At 35.6% G+C, this 27058-nt stretch overlaps 2 long non-coding RNA genes across 4 annotated transcripts in view; one reads left to right on the top strand and one right to left on the bottom strand.

Annotated features, from left to right (window-relative positions):
* Positions 1-18874, top strand: part of LOC138692827 (uncharacterized) — a 46978-nt gene extending 28104 nt beyond the window's left edge. For both annotated transcript variants that reach the window (XR_011330142.1, XR_011330141.1), the window contains exon 3: positions 18479-18874. This is a non-coding gene — a long non-coding RNA (uncharacterized lncRNA). The remainder of the gene's footprint in view (positions 1-18478) is intronic.
* On the bottom strand, positions 81-27055 carry LOC138692826 (uncharacterized). 2 transcript variants are annotated; one of them, XR_011330140.1, is made up of 3 exons: positions 26833-27055; positions 19693-24874; positions 81-999 (listed from the first exon to the last, which is right to left on the bottom strand). It is a non-coding gene; the product is annotated as an uncharacterized lncRNA (long non-coding RNA). The 2 variants fall into 2 exon arrangements; XR_011330139.1 differs by lacking the exon at positions 81-999 and adding an exon at positions 25763-25903 and having other exon boundaries at positions 19221-19790.
* Positions 27056-27058: the final 3 nt, after the last annotated feature.

Below are 27058 nucleotides of genomic sequence, written 5' to 3'. Positions count from 1 at the left end.
GCTCCTTTGAAGAAAAAAAACTTTACAATAGAAAAAATTTAAAATTATTTTATTTAATCTAATGTTCTTAATGTTACATAAAATTGAAGAATATCAACGTACTTTATAAATAATACACAATTTATAACATATTATATCAAGTCATGACTATAATACTGTTTAAACACTTATCTCTTAAAGGTTAATGGCTTTGCAGTACTCATCTTTGAATAATTTCTATCTGCCCAGTCCCTTGAAATCAATTTTGGGTCCATTATTGTTTCTAATTTACATCAATGATTTAATCTCAACCATACATAAATTACCCCAGGTAAACTTATTTGCAGATGTCAAAAGTGTGATTACGATACAATCACCTTATTAACACAACTAATAGTGTTAAATCTAATGAGTGTATTGTTTAGTGTAAATAGACTAGCACTTAATGTTGATAATTCCATTGTAGTCAAATTTAGTACCAGTAGCTACATGTAATAGTGCCTAGTTTTTCTACAAGATTAGATTAAAGGTTATTCATTTCATTCATTCATTTATTTTATTCCATAGATCTTACATGAGCAATGAAGCTTTAAGATGTGGAACATGTCAACATTTTACAATATTACAATTACAATTTTTACAAATTTTTATAGTTTTACAATTTAGTAATTTTCTACAATTTTTACAATTTTGTACAATTTTTTTACATTTTTTTTTACATTTTGGCGAGATGTAGTGAGATGAGATGAGGTCCGAGGATTCGCCAAAATATTACCCGGCATTTGCCTTTTCGGTGGGGGAAACCTCGGAAAAACCCAACCAGGTAATCAAATCAAAGGGGGTAATCAAATCAAAGGGGTTGATGCCAAGGACTCGCCATAGACCATCCGGCTTCAGTCCCACGGCTGGGGAAAACCTCCGAAGAAACCAAAGTCCAAAGGGGGATCCAACCCAAGCCCGAACGCAGCTCCGGATCAGCAGCCCAGCGAGTCTGTCGACTGAGCTACATCGATGGCTCTACTAAAAGTATACAATACATAGCCAATCAGATTATTAAATTTACAAACGCAAACGATCATTCATAAGTTGAGCTATATTATAATACAAAACAATTTAATTAAATTTAAGGCATAAACAATTCAACCAGTTGTGATATACAGAAATTGATAATACATATCATGCAAACTACTTCAAATTACAAACACAAACAATTTATCAGTAGAGCTATATAGATTACTATTCAATTTAAAGCATATACAATTCATCGGGCAAAACTATACAAATATATACAATACAAAGTAGCATACTTTCATTAAGCTATACAAATTTGTGCAATTAATATCAAGTAGATTAATTAAATTTATAATCATAAACAATTCATCAGTTGAGCTATACATATTACCATTCAATTTACAGTAGGTCTATATACAATTCATCAGTAGAGCTACACAGACTAGTAATCATTTTAAGAACATATACAATTCATCAGCCAAACTATACAAACATATACAATCAAATTAGTTCAATTTACAAACTTATTTTCGTTAAGCTATACAATTCATATGAAGTAGATTAATTCAATTTATAAGCTTAAACAATTCATCAGTTGACCTATACAGTATACTATTCAATTTTCAGTACATACAATTCATCAGTTATGCTAAACAAAAAATACAATACATAGTAAACAGATTAAGTCAATATAAAAACATATTTTAGTTGAGCTATATAAAATTGTACATGTCATTTAAGTAGAATAATTCAGTTCACAAGCATAAACAATTCATCAATTGTGTAGAAGGTATGAGTATGTAGAAATTTGGTTAATTCTTTTCTGAACCTTTTCTCGTTGTTCTTCAAATCTTTAAGATAATTAGGCAGTGCATTGAAGACTGTTATACATGAATAGCGAACTCCTTTTTTAAAACAGCTTAGACTAACAGAGGGTAGATGAAGATCTGATTTATGTCTTGTATTAAAATGATGAATGTCTTGATTAGTACTGAATTTATCTTGGTTCTTAATATACAGCATCATTAGGGAAAGAATGTATTCACAAGGTAAAGTCAAGATTTCTAAGTTTCGGAAAATATTTTTACATGAGGTCCTTTTATGCACACCGGCCATTATTCTTATAGCTTTCTTTTGTAAAACAAAAACGTGTTTAGCTTCAGACGAGTTACCCCAGAATATTAATCCATATTTCATTACAGAGTGAAAATATGCAAAGTATGACATTTTAAGTAAGTTTATATCACCAATAGTAGATAAGGATCTTAATGCATAACAGGCAGAGCTCAATTTACGAGTAATACATTCTATATGCGTTTTCCAGTTCAAGTGATTATCCAATTCTAAACCAAGAAACTTTGTGCTTATAGATTCTTTGAGATGAGTTCCATTTAATCGAATACTGTAGGAAACCTGAGCACTATTGTGTGTACTAAATTTGACTGCACTGGTTTTATCAACATTAAGTGCTAGTTTATTTGCATGGAACCATTCATTCATTAGATTCAGCACTGTATTAGAAGTGTTTATAAAATGATCGTATTGTTTGCTTGAAATAATTACACTTGTATCATCTGCAAATAAAATTACTTTAGATAAATTGTTTATGGTCAAGGCTAAATCATTAATATAAACTAGAAACAACAATGGACCTAAAATTGACCCCTGCGGAACACCATGTTTAATATTTCTAAATTCTGAATAAGTAACTTTATGACTATTTGGTACATTTATTTCTACTTTTTGTTTTCTATTTGATAAGTACGATGTAAACCAACCCAACATCTCATCTTTAATACCATAAAACTTCAATTTTTTTACTAATATACTATGGTCTACACAATCAAATGCTTTAGCCAAGTCACAAAAAATCCCACCTACATGTAGTTTCGAATTTAATGAATTTATTATTTCATCCACCAAACTCAAAGCAGCATTCTCTGTCGATTTTTGTTTTCTAAATCCAAACTGTTCTAAAACTAATATATTGTTGGACTCCAGGTAATGATATAATCTATTATACATAACTTTCTCAAACACTTTTGAAAATGTTGTTAATAATGATATGGGTCTGTAATTAGCAATAGTACATTTATCTCCCTTTTTGTATATTGGTTTTACTATTGAATATTTGAGTCTTTCTGGAAAAATACCACATTGCATTGACAAATTGCATAGATAGCTTAACGGAGGGGATAATATTTCAGAACAAGTTTTCAGAACTTTACTTGGAATTTCATCATATCCAGAGGAATATTTTGTTTTTAGTTGTTTTATCACATGCATGATTTCTGCTGCGGTAGTGGGAATAAATTTGAGACCTAAAAACTCAGTGTTAAATGCATCAGTTAGGTAACCAAGTGCAGCATCTTCTGCACAATCTTGAATGTTTAAGTTCTGAATAATATTTATATAGAAGTCGTTAAAATGATTTGCAATTGATTTTGGGTTATGTATTTTACTATCATTGATTTTAATGCAAGTAATATTTTCACTCTTTGAATATCGATTAGTTTCATTTTTAATAATATCCCAAATAGTTTTAATCTTATTATCTGAATTTTGTATTTTTTCATTCAGATACATTTTCTTTGCATCTTTTATAACTTTTGTCAAAGTTTTACAGTAATTCTTGTAGTAATTAAGAACATGAGGATCATCACTATTCCTACTCATTAAATATAGATTCCTTTTTCTAGCACATGATATTTTAATTCCCTGAGTTATCCACATGTTTTTACTTTTACATTTTTTCACCACCTTGACTGGAAAACATTCATTGAAATAATTCGTAAATGTAGTGAAAAATGCATTAAATTTAGTATTAATATCAATGGTATCGGTACTATATACATTTTCCCAAGATTCATTTTGTAGACATGTATTTAAATGATGAAGAGATTCAGCATTTATAATCCTTTTTTTTATTTTTAGATTAACACTTTGGAATTTTTCACTCATATTGAAAACACTTAGAATTTGTGCATCGTGATCAGACAGGCCATTGACTAATGGTACTGTTGAATAGGAATTCAATCTACTTTTATCTATAAATATATTATCAATGGCAGTACTACTTCCAGCTTGTGTTCTGGTTGGAAAACTTACTGTGTGACTAAGATTATAAGTTTCAAGAAGTGAGTTTAATTTTCTTTTACGTGAGCTTTCTGATAGATAATCTATGTTTATGTCACCACAGATTACAAATTCGGTATGTGGTTTATAAAGTCTTTTCAATAATGAATCTAAGTTAGTTGTAAATTTCTTATAATCTCCCATTGGCGCCCTATAAACACATAAGATAATTAAATTTGATATCTCATAACCAATTTGTATTCCACAGATTTCAATATCTTGTTCAAGGCAAAAATCAGATATATCAATTTTACTAAATAATAGATCCTCTCTGATAAAAATACAGGCACCCCCTTTTTGGAAGACATGTCTACAGAAATGAGAACCTAATACATATCCATGTAAAGACAGTTGTAGTATTTCCTGTTGCTTCATATGATGTTCAGTTATACATAATATCTGAGGTTTATGCTTTTGAGTTGCTAAAGAAGTGATCAATTCATCAGTTTTTTGTTTTAATCCCCTAATATTTTGATGAAAAATAGTGAAGTTACTGTGTTCATTACTAGAAACATCAGAGCATTTACAATTTAGTTGAACTTGTTTCAAACACCTTACTGGTGGGAGGTTTAACCTAAAAAAGGAGAAGCCCTAGCATTAACTAACACAGGAATATTACAACTCTGCTTTTTAACATGGCTGCCTCTGATGCTATTAACAATAAGAACCGAAAGGTGCTCCTTGCCTCTACCATTCAGATGCAGGCCATGATCTCAAATAATCTATAAGCACAATCAAGCTGGAAAACTCACATGTAATATATTACTCCTAAATTAAGCTCTCCTTGTTGAAGCATTAAGATCCATATTTTCTGTTAGTGATATAAACATTCCTTTGCATATTTTCATTGTGTAATGAAATGTGGATTAATATTCTAGTCTGAAGCTAAACATATTTTTGTTTTACAAAAGAAAGGTACTGGTGTAACGATAGTGACAGTTATGCATAAAAGGACACCATGTGAAAAGATTTTAAAAATTTATAAATATTGACTTTACCTTATGAGTACATTCTTTCCTTTGTAATGTTTTGTGTTAAAACCAAAATACATGTAGTACTGATTAAATAATTCATAATTTTAATACAAGACACAAATTAGACCTCCATCTACCCTCTGTTAGTCTCAGCTATTATAAAAAAGGAGTTCACTATTCACTGCCTAACTATCTCAAAGCTTTGAAGATCGAGAGAAAATATTTAGAACAGAATTAACAAAATTTCTGCATACCGGTACTTATACCTTCTACTCAGTAAATTGATGACTTGTTTATACTTCTAAATTGAATTAATCTGACTTAGTATATTGAATGACATCTGTAAGTTTAAAGCATCATTAAGTATTATTACTACTGCTACAGATAACGATACTTACTGTTATTGCTGTTAAACATTTGGATGAAATAAGCATTACAATCTTGTATAAATGTTTATTAAGGATTCTGCATGCTGCCCTTGCTGCTGGGATAATAGACTGATCATTAAAGTATATTAATACATTAAGTAGGCCTACTTCTAATGTTGAATTTTAGTGTTGTTAGTAGGAACTACACAGTTTGCTCAGTGGTTTAAGTCCGTTGCATGATCATTCTTCGTGCTTAGTACATAGTTCAATGAGATAAGGGTTCCAGTTTTGTTTAAATATTTTGTCAAGGTAACTGTATTACAAAATGAGTCGAAATGTTGTGTGATTGTTTCTCCATGGAGTATGTTTGGGCTGATCAATTGGTCATTAAAAATACTGTCACACAATAATGTTCTCTAGCTAAAGTTCGTGGTCATTGTTAGTTCTTTTGTTGTGGTGAATTTCTCTGGTTGAGTGAGATGTTGAAATTCTGTAGTTACTGCACATCCTTTCGTGGTAAGTTGGTTGGCAGTTTCATTCACAACAGTAGCGGTTATTCAAATTAAGTCCACACCTGTGGAGTAACGGTTAGCGCGTCTGGCCGCGAAACCAGGTGGCCCGGGTTCGATTCCCGGTCGGGGCAAGTTACCTGGTTGAGGTTTTTTCCGGGGTTTTCCCTCAACCCAATATGAGCAAATGCTGGGTAACTTTCGGTGCTGGACCCCGGACTCATTTCACCGGCATTACCACCTTCATTTCATTCAGACGCTAAATAACCTAAGCTGTTGATAAAGCGTCGTAAAATAACCTACAGAAATTAAAAAAAAAAAAATTCAAATGAAGAAGGTGAAGAACATTTCACTTGTTATTTTGCGAGCCATTTGATTTATATTTCATATATTAAATTATTTAATTTTAAAAACTAAAGCACTATAAATCAGTAAATCTCAAGTACAGTATCACCAGTCTGTTTAAATATTCCCGCTGTTGTGTAACTTTCACGTCTCAGTTCCTCGAGCGGCTGCGACGAAGCACAGATTCTCAAATTTAAAATATTATTTTGTTCCCCTTATGTCAGGGTGGTTGCTATGACAACGACTGAGACATTTCCCCCCTCACTTCCATATTCTTCAAAAAATGGGTGTTGCTGTGACGAACACGTATTTGGTCTTCGGCCCAGTCGATGCTCTTTCTATAATAGGTGACACGGAGATTTCCGACTACTTGTCTGTCCAGCAACATGGCCCATCCTAAAGAAAACTTTCCTTAAAATTCTGCTTTGTCAAGTCTTCTTTCTATATAGGTCCTATTATGTTTTATGATTTTAATTTTTGTGCTGCTATCTTCACTCCTTTCATTTTTTATTCTTCTGGTTACAATTTTACTGTACCTCATAGGAAAATTCCACTAAAAATTGATATTATGAAAGCAATGGAAAGAAAGTTTGATGTTCTGAACACAGCCTTGTTAGTGCAAATTATGAATGAATTTTTGCCTTTCCTCAGTACCTCAGTCTGTTTTTCATTGTTTTTTATGTCGGTTCTCGACTCTCGCTATTCAGTTGTGATAATTTTTAAAATATAATTTATTTTACTTATTACTTTATTAGGTGACGACATTAAGTGCGTTTCAGTTTCTAATGAATTTCTGATAAGTGTGTTAGGAACTACTATATAAGTTTTTTGTATTATGTTGCAATGTCAAAATGAATCCGTTCAAAGACACAGTATGTACATTAATTCAAACCTCACTGGTGTGAGCAGGATAAGAGCTATCTATTGTTTCTAGACAGAACTCAACCAATTTTAGACATAAACTGTAAAAAGTTAAACTCACAAGCTGGTAAATCATACCAACTTAATTTTAAAACTTCATGGTACTGCAAGCATCAGTGAGTGGTTGTGTGGGAGCCACTACATTGAAATACTATTCTGTTAGTCATGCCTACTACTTGGGTTGAAAAACATGTGTGGAATGAAACCGGATTCAGTGATTTTCTAAAATAATGTTAGTCATGCTCTACAAAAACATGAAAATTCGGCGGAACATTTAAAGTGCGTGCTGCAGTTCAAACATTTACAGAAGAATATGAACACTATTGGGAATGTTCTGAAAGAAAATGCTAGGCTATTGTTAGTGCAGTATATTGAAAATGTTCGTTTAAACAGACATGTTATGCAGTCAGTCATTGACGCTGCTTTGTATTTAAGCAAGCAGGAATTATCATTTCGGGGCCATGACGAAAGCGCTTCTTCGCTTAATCGTGGTAATTTCAGATACTGCACCATGCTAGAATTTTGAACGTAGAGAAAAGTAGAAGTGAATTCTCAGGGAGGAGGTACAGACTGCTGCTACAGTGGAAAAAGTAATGTAGAACATGATCGTAATTACAAGATATTGTTCTTTGAGATCCTTGACATCATCATGCAGATCGATAAAAGATTTGGGGATTTAGAAAAACTTTGTTTCTTCAGAAAACGTATTATGTGTCTTTCTCATGTTAAATTTACATTACCTCGCTAACATGTTTCAGCCTGTTATTGGACATCTTCAGAACTGGTTGTAGCTGGTCTTGGCACCTTTTGTTTGTTTTCTGTAGGGCTGTGTTTGTGTAGTGTAATGTGGAGTCAAAGAATGTGTGTTCTAAAATTGAATTGTGTGTTGAGAATTTCATTTGGATGTGTTTTTGTGTGCCTATATATTTCGTATTGTTTTAGTGTGTTTAGTTTCTGGCTATTTGGTTAAATGTGTAGAATTTACGTGTGTATTGAGGTCTCTGTAGGTGTGGTTAGCATTTATGATGTGTTCTGCATATGTAGAAGTGTTTTGTAGTTTTGTTATGGCTGTGATGGGTTTTTGTAACATGTTTGAATTGATCTGCCTGTCTGTCCTATGTAGAAGCTGTTGCAGGTGTTGCAGTTTATGTTACACTACACAAACACACCCCCACAGGAAACACAAACACAAAGCACCAAGACTACCAACAACCAGTTCTGAAGATGGCCGATAACAGGCTGAAACATGTTAACGAGGCAATGTAAATTTAACACGAGAAAGAAGTGATATAGTGTTAAAAGTTGTGTAATAACTTCGTTTTGTCAGCCTGGCTGATGCTTCCAAATTTGACACTTATAGTAGAAACTTCCCACATGATCCACTTTCTTCACTGTAAGCTAGCTATTTCAGCATATTAAAAAAAAGACGTAGGTTCTAAAAACTAAACTTGAGCTTTTGTACCAGAACAGTGAATAAAGGAATATACCAGTTAAGAAAGTGCTAAACTTCTTCATGACAACGATGTTAACAAAGATGTATTTGAAGAAGTGTATAAGTTAAATTCCCTCATTTTAATACTAGCATCTATTAGCGTATCCGTCGAGAGGAGCTCCTCGTGTTTAAAATGAATAAAAACAAAACAGAGGAACTCAATGTCACAGAAGAGACTGTCGGCGTTTGGGAATATTTCGCTCCAAAAAGATGTGTTGGACAAGAGATTGGAGATATGAGGACAGTGACCTAGTCTACCTCTATTGAAAGTTGAAACACAATGCGAAACCCTTATTAAAGTTTATGGTTTTCCAAGAAAACTTGCACCTTGTTGTCAGTTAATCTTCCTAGCATATTATGAAATACATACTTTTCTGGGATTCGTCTCCCTCATCCTTTATAAAATAGCCATGTCTACACTTTGTGCAAGTGAGAGCGTAACTACCTTCTTCTCTTTCTAAAATCTAGTAATTCGATTACAATAGGGGCCAGTCTTCTGTTTCGACCGCGTAGTTTTGCAGTTGCAGTTTCTGTACTGAGTTTGTATATGAAGGTTGTGTGTTTAGCTTGATAAAGAAAAATAAAATCAGTTTTATGTGGCCTGTGAAAAGTGTAAACTCCATTATGTCAAATGAGAATTTGAGAGGTAAACTCGGTGAAACGTTTGGATTTAAATTGAACGATCGTGGAGAAGTGCTTGACAGAAAATAATTTTTTTCGTGTTTAATGATGCAGGAAACATTGTTACTAAACATAGAGCGGCACTTAATTTGGAGCATGTGATTACACTCGCATGTTTAAAATCATGTATGAAGTAATATTAACTAGGTGAGTCTTCATACTTTTTGTTATTTAGGTTTGTCTAAAAAATTCCCTCATAATAAATATGTTAGTAAGTAATTAATATAATATAACGATATAATATATACAGATATACAACATTTAACACTTATGCTTATTACCGAACACAAGTTAAATTTAACAATAATTGTGTATTACAGTACATTAAAACATTTTTTCAACTGATTAAATTCAAAAAGTTAATCGATTAAATATTTTCATCGATCAACAGCACTACTTAAAATGCTAGGCATTACATGTGTGTCTGTGCCACCAGACGAGTAATATTTGGAACAATCGACATACTCCAATGCAGCCGAATCATAGGTGTCAAATGATTATTGTTTAGCTATGATCTGTGACTGGTTTCACATATCTTTAGAACCGAGAAAACCTGCTCACATAAGTACGTCATACTATTATGTTTGCTGCATGCCTGTGCAGACGTGAAAAACGATCAGATGAGGCATAATGATAGAATGTAGAGCCCGGACGAGAAGTTATGGCACCAGCGCGAGGGACCCATTTTAGTTCGTTTGCTTGGACTCGCCCTCACACTCAACTGAAGGGGTGTTGAGTTAGTTGGTTACTAGCATTCCGAGTGTTCAGATCGTTCTGCTACTACCGCTATTGCTAATACTGAAAACATTGTCCTTCTGAGCGCCCTCATTATGGCATTGTCTAAGGTCTGAAATCATAGAGGAGTCCATAGTCACGAACATGAAATAGCATACAATGTATGGAAATTCATGTCAGAATTGGCTGTAAATGGAATACCAATTCCATTGAAATGCGTGTGTGCAAGAGTACTGGCTGCCACTGGTATTTCAAAGCGAACCTTGGCAAGAATCAAGAAACAAAGGAAAAATATTGATGGAGGAACAGCAGATTCTTTCTCCAGTCCGGAAAAATCACAGCCGAAAAAGAAGATTGTTGCAGCTGTAGACAGTTTTGATGAGGAAGTCCTAAGAAGACTCCTCTATAATTTCTCCTCTACGCATAAGCAGAGGCCGACTCTGTAATCGCTTCTTCCAAGAATGGATATCAGTGTATGATTATGTGAAGAAAGTTGAGAACAATTACATTGAAAGTGAGCACGTAATGGACAGTATTTTGGAGAACATTTCCATAAACTTAGGGACATCTGATTCCAGCACAGATCAGTTGTCTGATTCGGACGGAGAATAAGAATATAAAGATGGAATAGTGGAACAAACTCTTCGTGGACAATGCCATTCACATTAAAAAAACAAATCAACATTTTTTTCGCATTGGATCGTACTTGACGTGCTATCTTGGGTCGTGGTGAATTTGGTGTCTTCCACTGGCTCGATGCTTTGATTCTGGATCGTACCAAGACTCATCCCCAGTCACAATTCTTTGGATCGTCCTGCACTTCACTCAAGTCGCGGCAAACTCTCACGCGGTTTTCTCTTTGGTCATCTGTGAGCAAGCGAGGAACAAATTTGCAGACACCCATCTCATGTGTAAATCTTCGGTTAAAATTCGCTGGACCGTCCTCCATGACAGGTTTGTTTGCTCAGACACTTCGTCAATGGTCTTTCGACGATCTTCATCAATTGCACATTTGATTTTGGCAATGTTTTCGTCATTTCTTCCTGTCGAAGGATGCCCGGGGTGTGGCATGTCTTCAGTTGACATGTTGCCAGATTTGAAACGGGAAAACCACTCGTAGACCTGTGATTTCCCCAAAGCATCATCATGAAAGGCTTGCCGAAGCATCCCAACGGTCTCAGCTGCAGTTTTCCCTAACAGAAAACAAAATTTCACACACACTCTTTGTTCCTTGTCGTCGGCCAACTCACTAATCGCCAAACGGTTGAAACAGGAACACAAACAACACAGCACCACAAACAAACCACTTAACTCAGACTGACGCCAGCTCACTAACGGTCGCGGAAGACCCCAAACTAACACCACCTAACAGCACAACTCGTAACTACAAAGCATGGGCGCGTAACACTTACTTTTGGGTCCACCCTCGGATATACACATTGTGGAGATGGTATCATGGTGAGTGTTCAGATGAAAGAAAGCTGTAGATTCTTTTCTTTGTTGTTATTAGGATTGGCGTTAAATCAGTAACTGCTACTCTACCATGCTAAGGTGGAAGGCAGTAACTTCATGAACTTCGTACCTGAGAAAAATGCGTTCAAAGTTAAATATACTTCCCGTTGCTTTCTCATTTCTGGATGGAGTTCAGATTAAAAGTGTAGTTGTAAAATAAGCAGGAAATTTATTTATGGTATCAGAAATTTAAATTTTCCGCAAACTGATTACAGCAGATACTACCTTTTACAGAGCATAAAGGAACTTTGATTGTTGAAGCAGTAAGTGGAAGTAACTGCCTTTTTTTGTTGTATGACGTATTTCTTACTTTCATTGTACAGTACTAGAAATAAATACACTTTGAAGGATGTTTTGAATTTCAATTTTATTATAGTAGAATTAAATTACAGAATTTACAGACAAAAATACAATTAAGTTTTCACGATACGATTGCTACCCGAAAATACACTAGAAATAAAGATTATTCATGTCCGCTTTATTGAATAGAAAATGTAAGAGCAATTCAACTCGCGGCCAAAACATAATGTGTTGGTTATTCATATTCAGAAATGTTTCACCAGAATGACGTATTTTCAGACATTAGCAAAGTCAATTTTTTTTTATTGTTATATCTTTACTTTTTGTTTGGAGATTTTCTCAAAATTTTGGAAGGTGGACAGGTTGCACGTCATGTTTAAAAAAATTAAGTTCAAAGAGTTCACTTGATTCATATATTGTTTTGTATCCAAGATTATAATTTGTCTCATTGCACTGGAAGCCCTAATTATCGCAAGTTTTACATTCAGAGTGCCAGGAGTATAGAGAAAGATACTGTAGCCTATACTTACTGCTTTCTGTCATTACTGAGGTTGAAGGTCGGGATTGTAATATAGTTTAAGAAAGTTGTATAGGTACCGACACTGCTCTCTTAGAGTGTAGTCAGTAGGCTACATTCTGCTTTCTGTCATTACTGAGGTTGAAGGTCGGGATTGTAATATAGTTTAAGAAAGTTGTATAGGTACCGACACTGCTCTCTTAGAGTGTAGTCAGTAGGCTACATTCTGCTTTCTGTCATTACTGAGGTTGAAGGTCGGGATTGTAATATAGTTTAAGAAAGTTGTATAGGTACCGACACTGCTCTCTTAGAGTGTGGTCAGTAGGCTACATGCTGCTTTTTGTCACCGTTAAGATTGAAAAAACAGCAAAGTAGTAAGTGATTTTTCGTTTGATTTGAACAAAAATAAATTTGTACTGCAAAATATCGAGACGAATCCAACGATACCAAACACGGCAAATTTATATTTTTTTGTAGTTACTGCCGTCTTCCTTAGCATGAAGGCACTGGCAATTACTGCCCATAGATATATTTTCTACATAATTATTCCCAAATTTCTTTTAATAGGAGTTGGTACAACTAGAACTAATTCCAATGACCTTCTCCAACTTTGTAAGTAACTCCACAATTTACCAATTTGCAGTACAGTATAATTTATAGTAACTACATAGATCTTTAAAAGCTGTATCATTGGATCACTCTATGAAAAGTATTCATTGATAAAAATCATACATTAGATTTAGTTTTAGAACAGATGCTGATAACAGTTTTGGATTATACCAGGTGTCTCAAAAGACTGCTGTCATAGGGCATACCAGAAGTTTTGATGTACCAGTAATGATTGTTGTATAGACCTATTTATAATACTGATATCTCAGTCTTTGAGATAGAAAAAGCATTTCTGTAAAAGATGTTCAAATTGGTTTCTCTCATGAGCCTTGCAGATACGGATACGAGCATGGAAGATCTTCGTACATTGTGAAACATTGTTGGTGTGACATGCAGCACTGAGATTATCAGTTGAATGTGGACAGATTTAAGGTGTTGCCACAGGAAAAAGTCAAGGTTTATGAGGTCTGGGGACCTTGGGAATCATTCTATAGGTCCAACTGAACCATAGTCCAGGAACATTTTCGTTAAAGCGTTCCTGTACATGTACACCAAAATGCAGGGGAGCTCCGTCTTGTTGGAATTAGACTCTCCTACTTCCTACTACTACCATATCGCCAATGTACTGTTCCAACTCATCTTTTGCGAGCTGCAGACATCGTTCAGCGTTGACGCATCCTGCAAGGAAAATTCGTCCCATTATCTGTTGTCCATGTATCACGCACCACACTTATTCTGGGTATCAATATATTGTGCTATGTGGGGATTCTCTTGCTCATTACACCATGACCATGATACTCGCACTGTTTATTTCATTATTAGTATTTTTATTAGGTTATTTTATGACGCTTTATTAACATCTAGGTTATTCAGCATCTGAATGAGATGAAGGTGATAATGCCAGTGAAATGAGTCCAGGGTCCAGCACCGATAGTTACCCAGCATCTGCTGATATTGGGTTGAGGGAAAACCTCGGAAAAACCTCAGCCAGGTAAATTGCCCCAACCGTGAATTGAACCCGGACCACCTGATATTGCAGCCAGGCGCGCTAACCATTACTCCTCAGGTTTGGACTCATTGTTAGTAAACCAATTACAAATTCTTCCCAATGATCAATATCACCATGCAGTAACTGCAAAAGTTTGTTTTATAAGAGTGAAATGTATGATATTGCAGAATACTTTGCATAGAGGTTTTAGGAATTCCAAGTTCCTGTTCAATCTTTCGCAATAATCGGGTGGGATTTCCTGTTAACTTGATCAAGTACTGCAACAGAACTGTTTTTACCATGGGACACCCTATATGTGGTCTCTCTCCTACAGAACAAGTCTCCTGAAAGAGTTTGAAGTTTCGACCGACGGATAATTTTCCAGGTCTCTTTGATTGGATGGCAACAGTGAAATTCATCCCATGTTTGCCATTGACAGAGAAAGACCCAAGACATGCTGAATTTCGGCTTTATCTTGCATAGTATATGTTCCATCTCTGGCATCCATTTAAACTACATTCGCTTAACTGTACCAAATTATTGTCATTACATCAGTTACTTCCTATTTTTCCCATGACACCAACTTTTGGGACACTTTGTATACTTTACTTTAAGAACTTTATTTTGCTTCACCTACACGAAACTTACTGTGAGTGAATATGCATTTCATCCAAGCATATTACTACATTTGTCACACGTAAGGACATAGAAGACGATAATAGTATACGTCAGAAGGCACAACAGTTTGTGGAGGAAGTGAACATGTTTATAAGAGAGGAGGGTATGGAGAAAGGTAATGTTTGGAACAATGACCAGAGTCAATTCCAGTATGAAATGTCTTCAGCATCAACACTGTCCCACAGAGGAGAGAAATCTAAAGCTAGTGTGTTGCAGTCTGTACATAGCTCTGCCCACAGCTACACAATTGATGTGGCTTTATCAATGACGGGCAGACTAGCAAACAAGTTGTGCATCTGTTTTCAAGGCACTTTCTGCCCAAATATTTCAAAGAAACTTGAAACAACGTGTCCACGAAACATTCATGTGGAGGCAAGCAAAAGTGGAAAAATGACTAAAGAACACATGAAACGTTTTCTAACTTCAGTCCTTGGCGAACATGTAACAAGTGAAAAGAGCTTATTGTTGTGTGATTCCTGGTCAGGTCATACAGATCGTACCCTTCTAGAAGCAACTTTTCCAAACAAAGATGTTATGCTGAAGATATTGCCACTGAAAACAACAAAATATTGCCAATCCCTTGATGTTTACTTTTTTCGGCAATATAAACTCTATACCAGAAGGATTACTGATTTTGTAAGACTACAATGTGCCAAACCACAAGTGAAGATACATGATCGGTATTTCATCATGAAACTTCACTCTGTGATTTACAACCAATTTGCTGCACCTACGTATAAGCCTATGTTGCAATATGCTTGGCGAAAGCCAGGTTATGACATTGACATACCAACATTATCATTTGAAAATGTAATTAGTGTGGCTTTTGATATTGGTCTGCGTGAATGCGAAAGTGATTTGAATGTGATAACATGGCTTTTGTGAGGTGTGCACATTGTTCTCTTCCACTTTGTTTTAACCACTTCATCGAAATCCCGCATCTGCTCTTCGAGGACTAATATAAGCACTGTCAGGTGTGTGGTACTGCTGTATATGCGCTATTATAAGTACTTTAAGCAGAGAGGTTTTGGCACTGTTGATTGAAAATGTAATGATACACTGACGTCATTGAATTACGTATAATTTCCCTCCTATGGTATTGATATCTTGTTACTTTGTTTCTCTCTATTAAAATGTCACTTGAGGTAGAATGCAACATATTGCATGGAAATGACACACACCACTGTTTTGTTTATGATAGATTGTTATTCTAAGCATGGTTTCGTGTGGTTTCAATCGTTCGAGGTCAAAGGTGTCCCTTGTCAGTTATTTCAGATGAGACTAGTGATGTGTCTTCTGTTGAACAATTTTCTTTTTGTGTAGCTAGATTTGTGTAGATTAGATATCTTCAGGAAAGCTTAAGATAAAAATATTTCTTTTAGCAGTGATACCGGTACGTAGTTTTATTGATGTATGCATGTGTTTGTGTACAAGAGAGAAAAAGAGGGAGATTGTTTTAAATTATGCCCTATTATAATTTATAGCAGATCTACAGTTCAAGCCCTATACTAATAAATGATCATAATCTGATACGCTGTACTGTACCATGGCCAAGCTACAATGAGGGGAGGACGTAATTTTTTTTTAGTAGGTTATTTTACGAAGCTTTATCACCATCTTAGGTTATTTAGCGTCTGAATGGGGTGAAGGCAAGCTACAATGAGGGGAGGACGTAATTTTTTTTAGTAGGTTATTTTACGAAGCTTTATCACCATCTTAGGTTATTTAGCGTCTGAATGAGGTGAAGGCAAGCTACAATGAGGGGAGGGCGTAATTTTTTTTAGTAGATTATTTTACGAAGCTTTATCACCATCTTAGGTTATTTAGCATCTGAATGAGGTGAAGGTGATAATTCCGGTGAAATTAGTCTGGGGTCCAGCACTGGTAGTTACCCAGCATTTGCTCATATCGGGTTGAGGGAAAACCCCGGAAAAAACCTGAACTAGTTAACTTGCCCCGACCGGAAATCGATCCCGAGCCATCTGATTTTGCGGCCAGATGCGCTAACCGTTACTCCACAGGTGTTGACGGGAGGACGTAAATGATGACACCATAACTGCGTTATGGGAATTCTATGGTTTTGCTTTGTCCCCCAAGGAAACTGTTCTCTCTCCGCCTATGGATGTATTCAACATTTTTGGAGATGAACATAATGTTATAAAATGCCACACCACCTCGTGAGCCACTTTGAATCCCTAACCATTAGACTGTATGATTTATGATTTTACGACACAGACCAGTAATAAAACTTTCATGTTTTACAATTGTGTGGTGGCCCTATTAATGAATTATCAATGCATCGCACATTGTCTGTCGTAAATCAAAATGTTTCTTCAGTTTCTGTTTTCAATTTGATAAGTTAAAATGCCTCTTATATGAGACGACATTGCGAGAGCTGTCATGTTCGTTGAAGATGGATGAAACATTCTTTATGCGGTTAATGCTATCGTAGAAGCATTCTATGTGTCCTACAGTGATTCTGTGAACTGGGTACCAACCTCAGACAACCAGAATCAGGCCGTGGTAGATCTACATCAACCAAGGAGGACAGGTTTCTGATTCTCTGTATCTTGCGATATCTCCACACAACTGCGGTCCAGGCCAGAAAGCATCTTGAAACAGTGAGGAACATCACTGTGAGTGAGAGAAATGGTACACGAAGACTCCAGGAAGTCAATTTGACCTCAAAAAGACCTGTAATTTCACCATCACTCACCTCCAGTACAGGGCAGTGTGATTACAGTGCATGCGTCAACACCAGAATTGGACTGTGGACTAGTGGTCAATGGTGCCGTTCACGGGTGAATCGCGATTTTGGTTTTGGTTATCTGATGTTAGAGAAAGAGAGAGTGGGGAGCAATATTCGCCTTGCAACTTTCCTGAAAGAACGCTGTTTGGATGATTCTGTCATGGTTTGAGCGATATCATTTCTTGAACTCAAGCAAAACTTGTTTTCGTCGATGGAGGCGCACCAATACATAGTGGAGGTGTTAGCAGACCGTGTAATTCCCTATGCATAACCATCCCCCTCCATGCTGCTCACTGCCTTTGTGACATCGGGATGCAGCCGGACTTAAATCCTATTGAACATCTGTGCATATGTAGGAGAAGTGGAATCTCAGGATCTGGTGGTTAGCATGGAGGACATCATCTCCACTAGGAGTGATAACACAATACGCGCACAGTAACAGTTACAGTGGCTTAATCATTTGTTAATGTAAGCCACAAAATGGATTACTTGAAATTTTGTGTAAATTACAACACTTTAGAACTTAAAATAAACTGCAAACAAAAAGCATTTTGATGATGGGATGAAGTGCACAGGTTACATGTTTTTTTTTTTTTTTTTCCATTTTACAATATGCCTTAGTCAGAATGAAGGAAAAATAACCTAAAACAATAAGCTATAAAATGATTATAGTTCTTTAAAATCTTAGGTGGTCCACTTTTTTGCTGGTCAGTGTAACTAAAAATTGGAAAGAACTGATCAGTGTAGGTAACCTAAAAGTGACTGTTTAACACGTAAAATAAAGAAGTAGAACACTAAAAATGAACGCAAAACGTACATTTCTTTTCACTTAGTATATGCAAGGCATACCAAAAGCCTAAACTAATCTGTCACAGATTTCCACACTACAGAACTTAGAAAAAAGCAAGTTGGAAATTTCAGTGTCCCGTGCTATAGAAATGCAGACTAATCTAATCTAATGCTTTTTTTTTTCAGGAACAGATTGTGGTTGATAAACCTTGGAAGGAAAGATTTAATGAATAAGAGTATTGACTATTTATATAATAATATAAAACTGTGCTCTAATCATTTCGAAGATGGGCAGTTTATGAACACTAATAGGAACAAGATAGTGTGGAATGCTGTTCACACTATTCGATATTCCTAATCTGCCTTCTCCAGTAAAAAGAAAATTGAGCACCAAAAAGTATGAAGTATTGCGGAAAAAGTTACGTCAATCCTTTAATGGTGACTCTTTACTGCAAGATTGTGCGTCAACTGAACTTGATGACTTTACCAGTGATCTCTCAAATAAAATGTGTGATGCTTCCACACAAACAGAGCTTTCTTTGAATGAAAATGACATTATGCTAGCTATGTTACGGGAAAAGTATGAATATAAATCATTAGAAGTTGCTTGGCTCCGGAAAAAATACAAGGAAGTCAAAAGAAATCGGTGTGTGCGTGCAGTTTCAAGAAAAGGTACAGAAAAATAGACAAAAATGCAGTGCTAGTGGATAGTTAATGTTAGATGTAAATGTATTACATTTCATTTATTGATCAGCATTGTACCTTTGTGATACGGAAGAAGTCAAAAGATGTACAAAATTATAAGTAGGCCTACATAGCCGCCTGTGTAAGTTAATACAGTTTATAAGAATAAACAAGTCATGAGTTGAGTAGAAGGTATGAATATGAAGAAATTTTATCAGTTCTATTCTGAATCTTTTTTCAAAGCTTTAAGATAATTAGACGGTGCATTGAAGACCGTGATGAATGAACAGTGAACTCTTTTTTTATGTAACAGACTAACAGAGGACAGATGGAGATAGGATTTATTTCTTCCATTAAAATTACAAATGTATTGATCACTAAATACTAAAAATATCTTAGTTTGTAACATAAAACACCATCAGGGAAAGAATGTATACTCACAAAGTAAGGCCAATACCATATTTCTGTAGTTTAGAAAATAGGCTATTTTAAAGATATGATATGAAGGCCTTGATGATGTTACAAACATATTTGTAACCAATACAGTAGCCATATTGAATTAAATACAGTCTCCATTTTTGTAATAAATTTTATGAAATTCACATGATGTAAAATATAATTACCAACAAAACTTCCAAACGTTATATACCACAACATAACCGAAAAAGCCATACATCACAAAAAAAAAATCCTGTTGTTTTCATAAATTTTCTTACGTCTTCCATCCCATTTGAGCTAGGTAGGCTGTTTCTCTTGCTTTGCTTGATGCATTATGCAATGGAGATGGTGGCAGCAGAGTGACTGTGGTCTCGTTCTGAAAAAATGTAAATTTAGATAGACCACCATATTGTCAGATGGAGATGCTAAAAATCGCAACATTTGGCTCAACTCAACATTTATGATGATACCAAATTATGAAAGAGGACTGCATAAACCATGTCGCCAAGCGCATGGGCACAGGACTGAGAAATTTGATCAGAGAGTGGAAGGTAAATGCATAACACTTGGAAGAAGAAAGCTGAATGGAAAAACAATTTCAGCTCTCATTAATTACTATGGAGCTGCAATTGTAAGTGGTATCCTTGATGTACAGGAATGAAAAGGGGTAATCCATTTTGAATCTTGAAAAGGGGTATTTATGCAACTCTATCTCAATGCATGTCAACTGACTAGAAACCAAGTCATAATCACTGTCCGATTCCTAACAGAAGCCAGGCTAAGGGAGAGGAGTCTCAGAGTCATCACAAAATGAAACACCAGTTGAGCTCTGAAGTAGTGACAAAATTTCTCACTATATCAACATTTGGCATGTAATGAAATTCTAGCCAGGTGTACACAAAATACAGATGAATGTGTTCATTCAGTAATCTGGGCCAAATGTCCAGAACAAATATTTGTTTCAAAGAAACGGGTTGATTTTGCAGTGACAAATAGTGAGCTGACAGAGGTAGCCCAAATTGTATACAAGAGACATGTCGAAAAGAGAAAATGTATAAGCGAATGGAGAAGCTCTGAAAAGAGAACGAGAATACAGAGAGCCATAAAACATGCAGAGGATGAAACATGTGATCCTGGGCAGTTGTATGAGTTCACTTGCTGCAGGGTATTTTACAAATTGCCATTTTTCTCAGGATGACATTTTCACATCTTCTAAACACTCCAAAATGGTTATTTTTCATCTGATTGCTGTGAAATTTTGCTTGCATATCACTAATAGGTGGTTAACAAACTGTAGTGGCATTTTTTGGATATTCACAATATGAACTGGTTAAGGAGCATTTATAACCCTGCAAAACTTTAAAAAAAGAAAATTAAATATCATTATTAATTTTAACAGTGTAATAACCCACTTCTACGTATGTGGTGTAGTGTAGAACAGTCTTTACTTTTTAGTCACGTGGGTTGGACCCTCAGGTCTTGGCGAAGACAAACAGCAGTAACAAGAATCAGTAGTCAGTAGATAATGTTTTATTCTGGTATAAATGTTACAATTTTAAGTGGACTTGCCTGAAGCAAGATCCAGAGAGAAATCACACAGGGATACAATGTCCGCCTCTTTTATAACATTGGGTCAGGATGTGATACAACCTTTCAGCCCTTTAGGCTAATTACTTCTTTGAGAAATAAAATTTTTTCTCAAGGGACAACAGTCTCTAGGGGAATTAAGTATGCTTAGGGTTGTGTGAAAGGCTATGCCACCCCCTCTCACCACATATGTACCGTGAAGCAAAATGGATATTCTGAGGGTTGCTTTAGCTGCATGCAAGAAGAGTCCATCTTACTTCCTAATTTTACATGATACATTATACTAGCTTAGTACATGGTTAGACTTTACAAATACGTTCCTATGCTGTTACCTTGCATTTACATATGGTACAGACACATTTCACCACACATATAAGAATGGCAAACCTGCACTCAGAAATCAAAAGTAAGGTTCAGTTTATTATTAAAAAAAGTTAAACATCCAAAATCAAATTTTTCAAATTTTGGGGCTCGTCAAATATGCACATTTAAAAAATACAAAATACTTAATAACTTCAGAACCAATCAGCTTCAAATTTTGCACGGTACTTAGTTTTATAACATTGCATGTGCTAACTTACATAAAAATCATTCAGATCGGTTGAAAATTGTAAAAGTTAGAAAACTCGCTAGTGTTCACTCTTAAAAGAAAATGTTTACACATAAAAGTAGAGTATTCACAGATAATCGCCAGATCGAATCTCAATTCGACTACATTTTGACATTCGAGTGCGACCATTCTGTTACAAGCTCATTACTAAAAATTAAGCTATGTTTAGTCGAATTCGGCCACAGTTGGCAATGGTGGCAAGATGTCTTTCTTCACATTCCTTGTTAGGACTCAGGACTGACAACTTAAGCTAAAAGCACGCATGTTCATTTTCCAGTTCTTTGAATTTGAATTCAGTGGTGGAATGTTGGTAAGAAATGGTGGTAGCACTCATAGTGCTGGATAGTGATGAATCCCTCTCTTATATTATAGCCCTTTTGATCTTTATGGACAGGGAAAGCTTAGTAAAGACAATTCGTTTTGGTTGTCAGTAGTTGAGTTTCCAAGATTTCCAAGAAGTCTAACAGCCAGTTTAATTAAAAATAGAAGGAAAAAGGAAACCCGGACAATGCTGGGTGCTTTCAACTAGTCCTGTACAGGGTTTCCACAAAAGAACTCCAGGATATAAAAAGAATCATAAATAGGAGAAATAAGTGAGATGAAAACATCCTATTTTTCACGCATGTTCAGTAACTCAAAATGTTTGATGTAGTGTAAATGGGTCGTTAGTTGGCTCACCTGGAGCATAAATTTACAGGCATTTGTTTGTTTTTACATTTCATTGCTATCATTATTATCTGTGCATTTCGAGCTGGCTGTCCAAGATCACATACAAGAGTACAAACCACGCACGAGTCACTGAACTGAAGCACTGGTAATTCCAGCTGTTCCAGCTGACTTTAGTTGAGGAGACTATCCAGGATTGGGGTAAGTACACATCACAAATGCAGTCCATTGCTTGACCTTGAGCTGCCAGTTCGAAATGCACAGAAATGTCAGAATGGCAACACCACAGCAGAAAGCACAGACTGTAATTTGGATGATTGAAACACGGTCAATTGTAACATTTCAACGAAATTTTCGTCGAGAAGATTGTGGCGATGCTCCAACTCAGCAGTCGTCAGCACAGAGCACCCTGGGGCTAGCATCTCTTACCCACGGAGAACACAGTGCACCATGGTCTGCTAGCGGGTATGCTCTCTACCTCTTCCTGCTGCATGACGGAGCTTACCATTTGCACATCTCAACACTGCTCTAACTGGTAAGACTATTCATCAGTGGTTAAAATGCACAGCGTTAAACTTATTGTTTCCTAACAGATGGCTTGGAAGAGGAGGGCTGATCCCATGGTCACCACAAAGTCCAGACATTATACATTATGTGGGGGTATGTTAAGAATGTTGTGTACTCTGACCATCATCATCTAATGATCTATGTGAAAGGATACTTGCAGGCCTAGCAAACATAACTCCCAACATGATGGCATGCACATGGGAAGTGATTGAATATTGGTTACACATATGCAGAGCTACGAACGGAGTGCATATTGAAATCTACTAAATGAAAACTTTTGCACGTTTGCTTTCATGTCATATATACATGTTAGTTGACCTTTTGTTCTTAGTGTAATAAATAGACATCGGATTTATATGCACTAAAAATATCTAAAATATGCATGCATTTATGCTGTCAAAATCTGTAAAATATGCTCCATTTCGAAAATATGTGTTAAACATGCACTAAAAATTTTAATTTCAGGCTTATGCATTTTGTTACTTATGATGTACATTCTTCCTTAGACACCATTCTGGTTATTGTAACTTGATTTGCAGTACACAATGATTATTTTCTCCAAATGCTCGGGTAAGTTTATGACCTTTATCACAGAACTGAGAAGGACCATTCATGTTATTGAGCAGAATTTGAAAGCACTTACCAGCTCTGGCGAAATTTCTTCTGGAAGCACAACATTTTCATATTGAAGATATTTATCCACAGAACTTAAAACTTTGTCAGGATTTCTCCCTAAAACGGCACACAATTTATCACTAAATTTTTCAACATAGGCCTACTTTAAAGGAGCACTCTGACATATACTCTAAACATCCTTGAGGACTGATAAAGATTCATATAATGACAAACCATATTTTTCAAGTTTTATATGACTTCAGCTAGGTATAACTTTGAAATGTGCCTTGATTACAGCCAACTCCCTTTGCAAATATTCACTATTAAAATATTCTGTGAACGTTGAATTGACAAGGCTTCAATTGGATTTAGCACACCAACGAATTCTTTAACTGCATTGAAATTATCTGAATAGAGAGAGCAGCTTCAACCCACGTGCCCCAGCGGGTGAGTATTGGCTTTGGGGGTAATGGGAGATCTGTAAATTTTTCTTTGTAAGCATTAACTCTGGATGGGGCTCGCAAACACTTCTGCTTTCAACTGTAATTAGAAATGTTATTCCCCAGTAACATCATGTTATTCTGTCAGTAGCACTCGGAGAGACTCCTTACAGGTTCCTCCATAGTAAAGACTTATTATCTTGTCACTGATGTGTTTAAATATTAATTTTAAAATTAAAAAGAGCTTCCGAGATTTCTGGAAAGTCTTAACAACCAGTTTAATTAAAAATAGAAGCAAAAAGAAAAACCCGGTCAACCCTGATATTTTCAGGCAACGCCAGGTGCTTTCAGCTAGCACAACATAAAAATTCCATTATTTTGTTTTGTTAAAAAAATAAAATGAATTAGGAATACAATAATGATTACTTTCACGTGTTAATAGAACTAAGTTTAAGAATACCGTAGTTGAATACATTTGAAACACGTTCCAGTTACAAAGAACACATCACAGCCATAACCAAATCACATAACACTTCCACATACGCACAACACCTCATGAATGCCAACCACTCCTACAGCAATATATACACAGACATTGAAATTCTACATATCCAACTGAAAAACCAGGAACTAAACACACTAGAACAATACCAAATATACAGGTACACAAACACACACCCGCAACAAATCCTCAACACACAACTGAATTTCAGAATACACACTATTTGACTTCACATTGCACAACACAAACACACCCCCACTGGGGGGGGGCGAAGATACCTGAAACCACGAGGACCAATGCAGTTCTGAAGATGGATTCCAAGCCAAAACTAGTCAACTAAGGTAATTCTTAAACTTACAAGGAGAAGTTATCAGAACAATGTCACAATTTTGCATGGGGATTTTTTTGGTGAAAATACACTAAACATATAAAGACTCGTGTCTCAGTGTTCTCTCCAATAGGTCTTAGTTCTCCTGGGAAAAAAAAAATGTACTGTATTAGAGCAAATTTTTAATATTCATATGTATTGGAAGTGTAATAATTTAACATCCTGCAGAAACTTGGATTATTTTTAGTTGATAGAGAATAAAAAAATCAAGGGATACATGTTTCGGCATTTTCTTTCATGTGATCCAGATAAGCCCAAAATAATAGTCCCTTCTTGAGTGCATAGACTCATTGTCAGTTATAGTTATACCACAATCTAGTACATACAGTGACAAAGCTCAATACATAGGGAATGTGCATGCAATGACAGTAGAACTTTAGTTGCTAGCCACTAGGATCACTACTATCACACAGATTATTGTTCCTAGTACTCTCAGTTGCTAACTGCTTGGAGCATTGTATCGCGAGAAATGCAAAAATCATCTCAAGCTTCGTGACTGTATGTAATTAGACTGCGGTTATACTCCCACGTAGCTACTGTCATACTGCAGACCAATTCATGAAAGTCATGCCGCATCTGTTCCGAGGCATAGCTGCCACAATACCATGATGAGTCAGAAGTAGACCTAATGCTTTACATTGTTCTTTCAAGGATTCTAATCAAAACATTTTTGGAAAACGTATTATGTTGTCTTTCACGTGTTAAATTTAACACGTGAAAGACACATAATACATTTCCCAAAGTGATATAGTGTTAAAAGTTGTGTAATCAAGATGTAGAAAACATTTTAAGAAACAGAGAAGCATGCTATACTAATTGAAGACTTGAAATAAAAAAGTCTCTAAGTGCCATAATAAGGAATTTTGAAATTGTGTGCAAAATGGGATCTATATGCCAAGCCCAATAATGTATAAAAGACTTGAACTGCCACGAATGAAAATGTAGTACTAAATGCAATTGACAGATAGCATACGATTTAACTGCCGCTGCTGTTATGAAAGGCTCTATGTTGTGCGCACTTCCTCCTCATAGTTAGATTAAATGGCGTAGGCAGCAGATGTTTGTAACAGTCTGAGTGGAAAGAAACGACGAATTAAAGGTGAAGGTACTGCGGCTGAAATGAAAAAAAAAAAAGCTGAAAAATGAAGGAAATGAATACATAAGTTCAAATAATAAACATGTTCCTGCAAAAGCTTGTCCAGCACAAGAGGCTAATCTCATTACTGATCGCTAATCTACACCATACCTGGACAGACTGTTTATTCTTGTTCTTTTTGCATGAAAGCAACATTAAAGTCTAACTAAATTAGGTTGGTTGTGACATCAGAAAAAAACTGATAGACCTAGTGAGGTACAGTGCACAGGATTCTCCATCTTGCTTTCAGAGTCGGTGTGCATGCAAGTATAAATGCAAGAACACAAGATAGGGCTGTTTGAAGATTTTTATGACCTGGAAGATATTGAAAAGTGAGGGAGTTACTTGATGGGGCTGACGCAAGTATCACATGTTAAAAGAAGACGTCATGGTACCTACCATGACCCTTCACAGAACAGGAGACAAGCAACTATTCATTACACTGTTCCAGATGGGCAAGGTGACTTAGTGCAAGTTTGCAGAGGAACATTTTCTGAAATATTTTCGTTAACTCTGAAGAAAATCCAGGTATTAACCGAGAAGAAGAAGAATTTGACTGAAAAGATACAGTACCTGACAAATTATGACCACAAACAATTTTACAGAAGCATTACAGAATGAACTTTTACTTTATGAACAATTAACCATTTTTGTTTCATTCGTTTGTCCTCTTCACTATCTTTTTGCTGATCTATGGAACTTAGAGCCTTTCATTAAATTTCCACTTCCAGTACATTTTTCATACTATTACAATATTATGTTTGTAAGTTCCTTTGGACACTAGCTCCATACTATGCTTAAAACACATTAATACTGAAATTATGACCATTATGACCCATGAGTGAATTTTGAAGAAAATCTCTCAAAAATCACAATTTTGTTTTTTGACATTATAAAATCCTACATACCTTCCTCTATTAAAAAATAGCAACAGATGTACGGTACCGCCATTTATAAAGTCCATACGCCAATTTAAAAGTCTGGTGGTGTTTTAAATTTCTGCTGCGACACGCCCAGTTGTGTATAGTACACGGCAATTCGGATTTATTTGCATTTTCATTGACTGTTTTAATATACCACGCTATTTTGATTGATAGATATTTCCATAGGTTCACTGGTGTTTGTCTCTAAAAT

This window comes from Periplaneta americana, chromosome 17 (genome assembly GCF_040183065.1).
Source record: "Periplaneta americana isolate PAMFEO1 chromosome 17, P.americana_PAMFEO1_priV1, whole genome shotgun sequence".
NCBI lineage: Eukaryota > Metazoa > Arthropoda > Insecta > Blattodea > Blattidae > Periplaneta > Periplaneta americana.
Note: the sequence above shows the minus strand (reverse complement) of the source record. Positions and strands in the feature narration are given on the sequence as shown.